This window comes from Cornus florida, unplaced genomic scaffold, assembly GCF_030987335.1.
Source record: "Cornus florida cultivar Cherokee Brave unplaced genomic scaffold, ASM3098733v1 CherokeeBrave_3.0.0_Hap2_Chr08, whole genome shotgun sequence".
Lineage (NCBI taxonomy): Eukaryota > Viridiplantae > Streptophyta > Magnoliopsida > Cornales > Cornaceae > Cornus > Cornus florida.
Window position 1 is genome coordinate 70,832,943 of NW_026775578.1, and position 10,912 is coordinate 70,843,854.

General features: G+C 30.9%; 1 pseudogene; it reads left to right on the forward strand.

Annotated features, from left to right (window-relative positions):
* Nucleotides 1–1,410: 1,410 nt before the first annotated feature.
* LOC132272107 (small nucleolar RNA R71) lies at nt 1,411–1,509 on the forward strand (annotated as a pseudogene).
* The last annotated feature ends 9,403 nt before the right edge of the window (nt 1,510–10,912 follow it).

The following is a 10,912-nucleotide window of genomic DNA, read 5'->3' on the forward strand; positions in this document are numbered from 1 at the left end:
TCGGTTAAGACCACTTTTCTAGGTGCTTGGCTTTTGTTCTTCCGCTTTTGGATGCACAAGTCCTTCAAGAATTTGGCATAAGCCGGAATTTGTTTGATTGCATTCAAAAGTGGAAGATTAACTTTCACTTGCCTAAACACGTCCATGATTTCATTGATTTTGGCCTCTTGCTTGTCATTTGAAATGGATTCTTTTAAGGCATCCGGAAATGGAGCTTTTGGTTCAAAAACCTTTTCAGAATTTTTCTTTGAAGTCTCTTCAACACCAGAAGTTTTCAAATCATTTTGCACATCTTTCTTTTTAAAATCACTTGTCAAATCACTTTTCAACACATTCTCATTTATATGGTCATGCACATGCAATGAAGGAGGAATATGATATGAAACGGGACGGGTGTCAACTCGTGGTTGCACTGGATTACTCTCTTCATTGGACATACCCACTTGGTTGTCCATAATCTTTCCACTTCTCAAGGTAGTCACCGCATTAACATGCTCTACTGTATGACCTTCCGACGAGAAATGAGCCTCCACAACACATTGTTGCTTTTGTGGGGCATTCAAATGCATTTTTCCCTTCTCTCTAGCATTTAAAGTGCTAGCTATTTGCCCTACTTGGGTTTCTAGCTTAGCAATGGATTGAGAGTGAGAATGAAACAATTGTGTGTTTGCCTCCAAAGTGCCCAAAACAGTTAAAACTTTCTCTTCAAAAGCGGGACTTCTAACATTTCCTTGGGAATATGATGGTTGATTAGGAAAATAAGAATTTGAAAATTGGTTTCTTTGTGATTGATATGATGATCTAAAACCTTGGGAACCTTGGCCTTGTAATGGAGGTGGAATGTATTTTCCTTGAAAACCGCCTTGGGAAGGGTTTGAGCCCTACTCTTGGTTTTTCTAAGAGAAATTCGGGTGATTCCTCCAACTAGGATTGTAATGATTTCCATAAGGATTGTTCCCTTGATTAGCAAAAATAGCATTTACTTGTTCATGATGCTCACTTTGCACATGTCCATGGGGACAATTGGAAGTAGAATGTAAAACACTTGAACAAGTCATACATGTCTCATTAGATGCATGATGAGAATGGTTAGGGAAGGAAGATACTTGATTCGCCGAGTTTTGGTTGATCAAAAATTGATCAAACCTTTGAGATAATGATTTCATTTCGGCGGTAATTTCATTGGAGTGATCGACTTGGTGTAAGCCAACACTCTTCTTACCACTAGAATTTCTACCATTCTTCAAAGATAAAGTACGATGCAAAGAATTTTCACCCATGCTCTCATAAAGACGCCACACGTCATCCTCATGCCTATCAATGTAAAAGCTACCCATGGAAGCATCAACCATGCCTTTATAATTGTCTGATAAGCTCTCAAAGAAATATTGAACTAATTGCGATTTGGGCATGTCATGATGTGGACACTTCCTAAGCAATTCATTAAAGCGTTCCCATGCCTCATGAAATGTTTCTCCATCCCCATGTGAAAATTCTCGAATTGAGGTTCTCATGGCATTAGTCTTAGAAACTGGATAGTCCTTCTTCAAGAACTCTTGTTGCATTTTCGCCCAAGAAGTTATTGAAAAAGGCTTAAGATTGTTAAACAAATATTTTGCCTTGTCTTTAAGGGTAAATGGAAAAAGTTTAAGCCTTAAGACCTCTTCTGTCATGTCCGTATATTTTACGGTGGAACAAACTTCAAGAAACTCATCCAAATGCTTGTAAGGTTTTTCACTTGGAAGTCCATGATAATTAGAAAACATTTGAATGGTTTGTGGCTTGATTTCATAGTGGTGTGCTCTAAATGGTGGCAATTGAATGCATGTGGGTGCATTATATTTATTAGGCACATAGTGATCTCTTAAAGCAAGGGGTGGATTAGCAATTGGAGGTGCAACATGGGCACCTTGGTTGACTTGAATGATGGGAGGTGGTGGAGCATAGATTGGCCTTGGCCCAATGGAACTTGGCATTGTTGTTGTGGTGGATGAACATATGGCCTTGGCATGCCTAATGGTACTTGCATGTTATCATGATGCACATTAGGGTGGAGGATACCTTGTTGGTCTATGTGACCAAGGTCCTCCACATGGTCCTCATTGTGTCCTTCCATTGATGAAATGGATTGACTAGAACTACCTCTTCCCCTAGGGTTTTGAACAACGGATTTAAGATGAAAATTTAAAGGGTAAGAGTGAGTCTCAATGATCTACGACCATGCATGCACAATGCAACACAACAAGCAATAACAACAAACACTTCACCTTCACAACAAATCAATAATTAACGAACTTTTTCCACATACAATGTTCGTACTCCCATGCTTTAACAATATGCAAGAAAAGTAAATTGCCTCCACGCAGGCTCACAATTTATCTAAGAATTGAATTACAAGCCTCCACGCGGGCCGACGATTTAACTAAGAGTTTGAGTAAAGAAAAGCTCACAAAGGTTCTTTAGCACTTCAACTCCAATTTTGTAGTTTAGCTTAGCAATTTTTTTTTAAATTTTTAGTATTTTTCCTTGCTTGCTTAGCTCCTTTGCTTGAATGCTCATTTGCTTGCTTCCTAGCTCAATGCTCCTTGTCAATCAAGGACAAATACAATAAGTAACAAAAATTGAAAACAAAGTAAAGACACGATCAAAAGAGTACTAATTCCTAATTGATTCCACAATTACGACTTTGCCAATCAATCAATCCCCGGCAACGGCGCCAAAAACTATGGTGTCTTTCCGAGCGTGTGCACAAAACAATGCACAAAACTTTGAGTTTGGAAATTAGTGTCAAGTGGGCACCATAATTTAAATTTATAAACCGCTTAACACCTATACTATGTAGTATGAGTGAGAAGGGATCGTCCCAAGGGATTGAGTTGTCGTACTAGCTTGAGGAATCAAAATTAGGGTTAGTAGGTCGAGTGATCAAAATAGTGGTTGGTTGGTTGAATTAAACTAGATGCAAATTAAACTAAAGTAAGTAATAATGCAATAGAGAGAATAAAAGATAGAGAGAGATCTTGGGATTTAGAGATCACCACTAAGCATAACTTTTCTACATCTTTAATGAATGATTAATGAGGGGAAGAACATGTATTACAATAAAGTATGTGTGTGTGGTCGTTTCAATAAGCATGGATGACAAATTAAGCATATATTGTCTAAACAACATGGTGGATAGCACAACATATCAAATTAAGCCATTAATCATTTCTTTAAGCTCACAATCCAAACACATCACAAGGTTAGAGATACATGTTACTTGCTTTTCATAAGTATGGAACATCAACAATAAGCATGGATTGTCTTTCCATTTAACAACTACACTACAACTAAGCTAATGACATGAAATTAAACTAATTAAACTAAGGGAGAGACACAATCCATCAAACAATGAGTATGAACCATCAAATTAACCACAAGAACATGACATTAAGCACTACGCCTTGACAATCTCTAGATCTATAGCATCAACACACATAGACATGCATCTATAACACAAGAAATAGAGACAAACACATGAACATCTATTCTAGCATACATAGACATATGGATAGAATGAAATGATCAATTAAAAGCATTAAATCATATAAATCATTGAAGAAACAAGATCTATATATATAAAAATGTCAAGACATGAATTACAATACTAATCCCCACAAAAATACATAAATCAAGAAGTAGAAAGCATGCTTAGGGCTAACTCTAGCCTTAAGAGGATGTCTAGTCACTCATGGATGATGTCCTCCAACCCTCAAGGGCAAGCTCCATGGAAGAAATTTGCTCCTTGGTTGATGAAGACTCTCCAATGGTGTCTCTAGCCTTCTCCTCTTCTTTGCTTCCTCCCTAAGAGTTCTCTAAGTATGATATGATACACAATATGATCCTCTATGTTTTATGTTCTCTCTTTTTACAAAAAGTAATCCTTATCCTTATATAGGTAGGTCAAATGAAACTCAAAATGAGCTGAGGTTGTACATCAAATATTCCCCAATGATTGGATAAAGGATAACTTTTGTGAGCTGGAAATTAAACTTTTTTGCACTGGAGGAAGTTCGATCGATTGAACCTTGGACTTGGATCGATCGAACATGGCTGAGATCTATCGAATTGAAGTTGGATCGATCCTCAATGGCGGCGCCATTTTGGATAAAAATAAATTTGAGATATTTTGAAGATATTTTTGGGAAAAGGACAAAAGTGGTTGGTAGGGTGGTATAATTGGATAAGATCAATCATTTGGATAAGGACAAGAATTTTCGATCGATCGAAGAAAGAAGTTGGATTGATCGAACTTTTGAGATCTTTGAATAGGGACAAACATGGCTCAGACCTATCTTAAAGTGCTGAGATCGATGAAAGTTAGATCGATCGAACTTTTCTTGAGATCGATCGAAGTTGCTGAAATTCCACCATTTGCTTCCTTTTGCTCTACTTTGCTCATTTCTTTGATTAATCCCAGAATTGCTTCAATTATGCTCTTATTTGGCTGAGTTAGCTTATTTTGGGGATAAGTACCTGAAAATAGAAATAACACGAAATCAATATAAAACGGTAAAATAAAGTAGATAAAGGTTCTAGAATACCTAAGCTTAAGGGGTTTAAATATGCACTTTTCAGCACTCATCAAACCACGCCACCATGCGTCTCAAGTGGTAATCCCACTCATCCATGCGCTTTCGTGCGCACCAGCGGTAATTCTGCACCTCAACGTGCTGAATGAGCCCTATCATTGACGGTCAATCTTCGGCGATCAACCTTCAAACTTATGCTTCCGCATCCCATCCTTTAGTCTCAAGTTTATAATCAACAAAAGCCTTATTTGGCCTCCCAATAGGCCTTCAAGACACATCAACAGCGGTGTCAGCAGTAGTATGTCACCTGCCATGACAGTTGTCGTGTCAGACACAGTTAGCAGCGGTGCCAGCAGTAGTACCATGTCAATTGCCATGTCAGACACAGTCAGAAACGATGCCAGCAATTGTGCCATGTCAGACACAATCAGCAACGGTGCCAGCAGTAGTGCCACGTCAGACACAATCAGCAGCGGTGCCAATAGTAGTACCACGTTATATGCCACGTCAGCGTTAATCATGTCTCCATCTTCATTATGGGTGAAAACTCATCTTTACCAAATTGCTTCCGCCATGCCGCTTTTAAGCTCTTAATTATTTCCAAACTTAAGATTGTTTCATTCAATCCGCCTTGATTTTGAGGGGGGCTGTTAGAATATATTGTATAATATATTATTACTATATTGTATAATATATTTTAACCTTGTATAGGATTACCATATATATAGTTACCATATACATATAGGGTTTACTTGTTCATCACACATAACCCCTCCTATATAATCCCCTCTTGTATACATCTCTTACACATCAACACAATACAGAAATATACTCTCTCATTTATATCTAACAAATACAAAACTTTTGTAACTCTTGAAATTTTCAACCTTTAATAGTATTTGATGTCTCTTAAAATTTTGAACAATAACATAAAGATCTATTATATAAATAGAGGTAAAAATTACAAGATCAAGCTCCAATATTAAGGGAGCGGTAAGATTAGAGGCCAACAAGAGCATTACAAGTAGGGATCACAAGAAGAAGTAGTATTAAGGAGCATTTTTCATCAATTAGCTTTGGCAGTGAAGATGAGAATTCATGTGCAACACACCAGGAGCATCAATTAGCCAAGTTATTTGCTTATTTTGAATCTTCTACTCAGTTTAACACATAGTGATAAATTCATATTAAATTTTTTTAATATTAGGCGTAGTGATGATCAAATGATTGTTAGGTTTCATCCAACAAATTAACAATTATTGAGTTTTCTTGTACTCATGTTGAAGTACTTATTTGAATATAAGTATTTTGTTGTATTCTTCATTTGAATTAGATGTACCATTTTTTTTTTTCCTAATGATTACTTGAGTTTGGCTGTTCATGTTATCCAGAGCCTTCAATTGTTTTGATTTTCATTTGATTTGCATTTGTTAATTCAATTTTTAAAACATTTTTGCTTAATCTTCCTTGGCCCCGTTTCTTGGAAATTTTAGATGATATTTACATGTCAACTTGTTTATGTGAGTTTTGGATTGCTATTTTTTCTTTTTTCTTTCTCCATTGTATTTATTTTTTGAAAGTTCGTTCATATCGAGAAACTTGAGTCCATGAAAGGAGAGTTATAACAAAAATGTTATAATGCTATAGAAAGAAGAAGTGTCTTCTTTTTTACACTACAAAATGTTGGAAGGTTATTCCTTTTGTATTTGATCCTGTAAGAATTACAAAATGATAATTATATATATAATTGATTAGAATCTATATTTTAGAATATATCTTAATATACATGGTTTTGAGTTTAAAGCCCAAGAAGCGAAATAAGATATCTTTTGCTTGGCATGATGACACTTAAAATATTTGAACGTGAAAATATATGAGAATTGCTCTACTAAGATATTGAGAGATTTCTACATAGAATGATTATAGATAGAAGGGTGATAAAACTAAAAAAATATTTTTTATTCAAGTAACAAAAACACAAATTAAAAATAGAAGCTTATTTGTGATATAGATGATATATGAAGATATATTTTCATATTCTTTGCTTCACATTGAAAAGCATCAAATCAAATAAATTACAATTTATCAAAATTTTCTTAACCACTGATCAAATATATATATTTTTATAATTTTTTATAGTTTTATTAATCACTTGGATTTACACCACGTTGCACATGCTCTTCTTTTACTAGTACTATTCTTAAAGTGTAAGGAATTTCTTAACATTATTCATTTATTTTTTTAACATAAAAAATCTCATTAAAAAGTCTCACTAAATCACCTTGATTCATACTTAAGTTTCATTAAATCACACATATCTATATCTATATTTATATCTATACTATTCTAAAAGCGTAAGAAATTTCTTAACATTATTTATTTATTTTTTTAACATAAAAAATCTCATTAGAAAGTCTCATTAAATCACCTATCACACATTGATTCATACTTAAGTTCCATTAAATCACCTATTGTTATTTTTACTATAAAAGTGCAAGAATTTTCATTTTTTATATTCATTTTATATAATTTTTTTATTTTTTATGTACATTGTTATTTCTATACATTTTTTGTTATTTTTATCAATTGCAATTTTTATTTTTACTATAAAACTGTAACAACTTTTTATTAAAGAGTTATACCTCTTGAGTTGTCCATTAATTAATTTTTATTGTTATTAGTTTTAATTTATTAAAATTAAAATTAAAACTATATTAAAATGTTAATTTTTAATTTTTATTTTTATACATATTTTAAACTATATTAAAACGGGAAAACCTTTTATTTTAAAGTGTAAGAACTTTTTATTAAAAAGTTATGCCTCTTGAGTTGTCCATTAATTAATTTTTGTTGTTATTAGTATTAATTTATTAAAATTAAAACATATTTTAAACTGTATTAAAACGGAAAAGGTTTTTATTTTGATACACGTTTTTTTTTTCCCTAGTTGGTACTCACATACACTTGTCTTTTCTGAGACTTGAACCCCTGACCTCCCTTGAGGGGGTAAGAGACTGATATCGTTAGGCCACTGACCCGTTGGTTATTTTTATACACCTTTTATAGTATCTTTTATTATTATTTCGGCTTTTTATAGACAATTTTATTGTTTGAATAACTAAGCACCTCCATTTTTGAAGAGTTACACTTATTGGATTCTCCATTTAATTTTTGGTGTAATCTATATCTATATCTATATACTATTCTAAAAGTGTAAGGAATTTCTTAAGATTTTTAGATTATTTAAAAATACAAAATAATTTTAATTAAATACTTTACATTATAATATATACTTATATATTATTTAGAATTTCAATAACCACATAGATTAAATGAGTCATCTTTGAATTCGAATAGTCACATATGATTAATGAGTGTCTATATTTTTTTTAATTATTTCTATGCATTTTCAACAATGTTGAATTAGAGTATTTATTTAGTGGTTAAAATAAAGAGTTAAAAGTAGTACTTTTTATAACTAAGTACACACATACCGGAATCAATATTCAGAAAAAAGGAAAAAAAAAAAAAAAGAAATACATTTTTCATCTCACTTCTTAAAAAGCAACCATTTTTCCTTCCCAAAAAATTCCATGCCCTAATCCAAATATTCAAAAAAAAAAATAATAAAATAAAATAAAGTCCCATTTTTTGTGTAAGAGTTTTCTTTTCTTTTTTTGGATAATTATGCGTAATAGTTTTCAGTAAATACAAAAATTAATTATTTTTAATAGTTTCCAAATACAATTATTATTTTGTTGGCCACGAATTAAATTCACTTGACTCCTTCTTGAGGTCTTTTCGTATCTAATTAATAATTTCTTATACTATATTTAAAATTCTTTTATCTATTTATTTACACTATCCATAGAAGTGTAAGATTTTTTTATTCCTTTTATATACTTTTCACTTTTTATATCAATTCCAATTAATTATAATTATTAATATTATTTTCTTGTCCTATACACTCCGAAGGACACCAATGCTATAGTTTCTTACGTTTATTGTGGACACTCCAAAGGACACGAGGCTTTTGGCAAAATTAAATTATAGTTATTAATATAATTGAGTGTATATATATATATATATATATATATTTTCAACAATTTTAAATTAAAGTATTTTTTTAAAGATTAAAACAAATAGTTGATAGAAGTACCTTTTATAACTAAATACACACGTACTGGAATTAATATTCCAAATAAAGGGGAACAAAAAAATTTCGTCCCACTTTTTAAAAAGCAACTCATTTTCCTTCCCCAAAAATTCCATGCCCTAATCCACAATATTCCAAAAAAAAAAAAAGTCCCATTTTTGAGTAAGAGTTTTTAGCAAATACAAAAATCAATTATTTTTAATAGTATTCAAATATAATGATTATTTTGTTGGCCACGAGTTGCAATTCACTTTACTTCTTCTTGAGGTTTTTTTGTATTTAATTAATAATCTCCTATACTGTATTTAAATTTCTTTTTATCTATTTATTTACACTATCTATAGACCTATAATATTTTTTTATTCTTTTATATACTTTTTTACTATTTATATAAATTGCAATTAATTATAGTTATTAATATTATTTCATTATCATATACACTCCAAAGGACACCAACACTAAGTGTTTATTGTGGACACTCCAAATGACACAAGGCTTTGGGCAAAATTAAATTATAATTACTAATATAATTTTATTCTCCTAAACCGTCTTAATCCATAGACGTTTCCTCTTCTTGAAGGACAGGACACAAATCTTCTACAAAACTAAATTATTGTTATTATTGATATATATATATATATATATATATATATATATATATATATATTCTTTTTATAAACATATGGCAAAACAAGATGGACATTGTTGGAAAAAAAATAAAAAAAGGAAATTTGACGGGGAGCCATGTAACATGTGGTTTAGGTGCAAATCGAAACATGTATTATTATTATTTTTCCTAAAATTCCTGTTTGGTTCACTTTGTTATTTTAGGTCTTGATTAACAGTAAAGAAAAAGTATTATGATCTCTCCTCAATGATCATTTCTAAGACATTCAATGCTAAGAGATGGATTCAATACATTATTCATATGATCCATCCTCAATGATCAATTCTAAGACATTCATTACAAAGAGATGGATTCAATATATTATTCATTACTTTATCAATTTTTAATATTGATTTAAATTGTTTTTCGTGTAGAGATTATTGTTATGGAAATTATAAAATCATTGAATTTTATATGGTGTTGATCCTGAGATTTTATTGCAATGCAAGGTAAGCATCTTTCTTTAATATTTAAATTGTAATGTTATTTGTTTTGTTTTGTTTTGTTTTGTTTTTTTTTTTTTTTTTTTCCCTATGTTGCTCTAAATGTTCTACCAATTTAATTGAATTGTTCATATCTTATCAAATATTACACTTCGCATGACTCATCCTCTTTTCGTTTGTGTATATATAATGTTGCTTCTATGCAAATTTATGATTATGCTTTCTTCTTTATTTTCAGGTTTTGTTGGTGATGTTCTGTCCTCCTTGCAAAGTCATAAACATACATGAATTTGAGTGGTATATCTATAAGTAACTAATATGTCTAATCAACATGTCCTAAATATGTTTTTTCTGATATAAAACAAAATTCATTTTTGATTATTTGTCATTTTTATTGTTAAATGTTAACTTATTGAGCTATATATATCTTATTCTTCTTGTGAGATTTTGGCACTGGGTTACAAAAAAAATATAATATTTGAACGGGAGGAGTTTCGATTGTCGTATAATTTTTAATTTTTTATATTTAAAATGTCATAGAAAGGTGTACAAGGTAGCACTAGCAACAACCATTGAACAAAAAATAAAGAACTAAAATAAAAATACAAATTATCAAGAACTCCACAAAAGAATCTATAGAAACTGTATCACCCATTTAAAGCCAAAATAACAATAATTTAACATCACATATAATTTTCTTTTTTTTTGGAAAGGAAAGGCAAAGAAAATAAATTTTGTTTTAAAAAAAAAACTTTACAAACATCAAAGGCCAATGAGAAATTAATTGTGTCTAATAAAAAGTTCAAAGAGAGCAACACAACTAAAACAAATATTTGAATTAGTACCAAGATAATTGAACAAGTATGCTTGTTTATATATGTACACACATATATGGATACAAAATATGATTTTTTTTTTAGAAATTTATAAATTGTTTGGTATTTCTCTTTTATTGTAGTAAATAAACTTCTTAATTATTATAATGTAATTGTTTGTGAATTAGTTCTTTTTTTTTTTTTTTTTCTCCCTCTGTTCATGAATTAGTTCATGAATGATTTTTCTCTTTTTCCTA